The sequence below is a fragment of the Mus caroli genome, chromosome 11 (assembly GCF_900094665.2).
Source record: "Mus caroli chromosome 11, CAROLI_EIJ_v1.1, whole genome shotgun sequence".
Lineage (NCBI taxonomy): Eukaryota > Metazoa > Chordata > Mammalia > Rodentia > Muridae > Mus > Mus caroli.
This window is the reverse complement of record NC_034580.1, coordinates 36,905,377-36,908,300: the sequence shown is the minus strand read 5'-3', so window position 1 is coordinate 36,908,300 and position 2,924 is coordinate 36,905,377. Positions and strand designations below refer to the sequence as shown.

The 2,924-nt window shown below is 41.8% G+C and overlaps 1 pseudogene; it reads right to left on the bottom strand.

Moving 5' to 3' along the window:
• Positions 1 to 555: 555 nt before the first annotated feature.
• Positions 556 to 2,333, bottom strand: LOC110304252 (annotated as a pseudogene).
• Positions 2,334 to 2,924: the final 591 nt, after the last annotated feature.

The following is a 2,924-nucleotide window of genomic DNA, read 5'->3' as shown; positions in this document are numbered from 1 at the left end:
CAAGACACTTGGCTTAGTTGTGTGTCATGATTTGAAATCTAGAATGTACCGTATGTTAGTCTTTCTTTTTTTTTACAACCACAAAGAGGATTACAAAATGTGTTAATCTTCTGGTCATGTTAGCCCAGTGTCAGACAAGACAGAGGAAAGGACTTCACTGAATCCAAATATAAAAATACCATCTGGAGCAATATAAATTCAGTTATTCCTTGGTATGCTGTGAATCTACCACAGATGTTGGGTGTCTGACAGGTATGAACCAAAGGCAAACTTTATTCCTTCTTTATTTTTTAACTAGGCAAAGAATTTTATTAACCTTTTCTAAACTTTTTCCACAGGCCTCTTCAGCTTAATTTGCCGCAAAGAATGAACGAGGTATAAGCAAAAACTGAAAGGAGCAGCAGTGTCCGGGCGGCTGAGGCTTAAATATTAGGGATCTAGATTTTATCAGGTACATAATAAACCAAACAAAATAAAAATAAAAAGCAGTCATGATATAAAATAGCAACTTCTTTAACTTCTGCAAGTGTCACCTTCTTCAGAAGTTGCTTCAATTCAGTTTGCCTCATTCTTAGAAGCCTCAACAAAATTCTCCACCAGATCTGGAACTTTGTAGTAAACGGGCCCGCGGCCTACATGAACTGGGTATTTCTGGAAGGCAGGCTGGAGCTGAAAGAGACTTAGACGGCGAGAAGCCAAGACAAATTTTTCTGATCAAGGCTGGCGAGTTTACTAAGGGAAGGCCCATTCCCCATCCGCCCCCACCCCCCAGTCCATTCTTGGTGCCTGGAGACATTCTGTCAGCACTTGGTTGCCAGGCTGGTTGCTTATTCAGGAATGTCTCAGGAAGACAGGTTCAGCCTCTTGGCAGGTAGCAGAAGAGCAGGACCAGTGTCTCTTCAAAAGGAGCCAGCCAATGGCGACAAGGTCTGTACCAGCCCGATTTAGTCTGGGGGAGGCTACAATTGAACTTCATCATCCTCATCCTCTCTAGGAGCAAGGGGTGCTTTTCTGTCCACAGACTGGGCAAAGCTTCAGCCCGTTTCCTTAAACTACTCAGACTGTCTGCACCAAGTTGGGTTAGGATGCTGGGTATCATTTCTTTCCGCCGCTTCGTCTCAGCGTGGCCTGTAATGGTGAGGGTGTTTGCTGCCAGAGACGCCTGAACTTTAGGATTGTTAAAATGGATCCCTGTTCCTTGGTTTGTAAACATGTTCACTTCTTCAGTACCAGAGATATTGTTTATCCCTAACTTCTTTAAGGAGAACTGCAATCTTTTATCGTCTGCTGTGACTGTTCTGTGAACCACCTACTTCTTTCTACGAGCGGTTCCTTTCCCACCAATGCACACTTGTGCGTGTAGTTTGGCGAGTTTTTCTTGGTTCACGATCCTTTCTTTCAACTTGTCAGAGTCGAAATGGGGCCTCGTGGGGAACTAAGGTTCACGCTCAGGGGGTCTCGGGTGGCAGCTGACTTTATTCCTTCTTTAGGCATATTTGGCCACATTAGGAACGTTAGAGATTTTCTTTGATTATTAGTTTATTTATTTTTTAAAGGTAAATTATTTATTTATGCATTTTATGCACGTAAGTACTCTGTCTTCATGCACACCAGAAGAAGCCATCACATCCCATTGCAGAGGGTTGTGAGCCACCATGTGGTTTCTGGGAATTGACCGAAGGACCTTTGGGACCTTTGGAAGAGCAACTGATACTCCTAACCACTAAGCTTCTCCCCAGCCCCGGATCCCTTATTTTTTTTAAATATACTTGGTGTACCAGTTTAAGCTACTTAATAGTCCCATTATGATTAGGACACTTGCCACTTCATCTTTCTTCCCTAGCTATTGTCACAATTTTGTCAGTAAAGATGATATTAAAGCAAACTCTATCCCACGGTCCTTTACTCACTTACAAAATGTAACTGAGACAAACCACAATGGAAGTCATGTACATTTTCTGAAACAGGCAAGAAAATTCTCAGTGGAAAACGAAACAGTTGGTATCTTATTAGGAGACACTAGTTCCCTCCAAAGTTGCAACAATAAGTTCATGAAGTTGCTATCCCTTTCTACCACAACCTGTGTTCATATACTAATTGTCACTAAAAGGCAGTGAAGTGCAGGGAATTCTGGGAATTGGATGAAATGGCAACATTCTTTAGGAACAACAACAACAACAACAAAGATTCCCCGTTCAATGCCAAAATACATCTCTTAGAATGGAAATTAGAATGGAAGTCTTAACCTAACTCACCTCTTGACCAAGTTCTTTGTTCTATCCCTAGATGGCCTACCTGTCTGAGAAGAAGGTGGCCATGAACAGAGACAACATGTGTCATATGATCAGAGTTAAATGCAAAGGTATGTAGTAAGGGACTGGTGCATGTGCATGGTAGCAACAAGGCCAGAAAGACATAAATTATTTGATGATGTCCATCCATATTATAGTCCAAATTTCACATAAACAGGATATTTGGAAAGAGTTTATGGCTAGGTAATAAATTTAAGGTGAAATCTCAATATGTAGAACAGAAAAGGGATCTACACTGTATTCACAAAAACTTGTATGTTGTTCTTTCTTCCAGAAATTGTAAGCTGCATAGTTCTTAGAAAATTGATATCCTATCTTTAGAGAAGCTTCCTCCTGAAGCAGAAAGGAACAAACACAGAGACCCACAGACAGACATTTCTCAGAGTGTGAGAGACCTTGGCACATGCAGCCCTAAATGAGATGTTACCATCAAGTCTCTCCCCTCAAAGGTCAGGGAGCAGAGCAGAAGAGGAAGAAGAAAGAGTCTAAGAGCTAGAATGGATGGAAGACAACAAGAAAATTAGTCCCTATGTCTGATCTCCAAGGACTGAAGCAGCAGGCAGAGGGCCTGCACACATCTCTACCCATCCATCTATGCTTATGTTGTGGCTT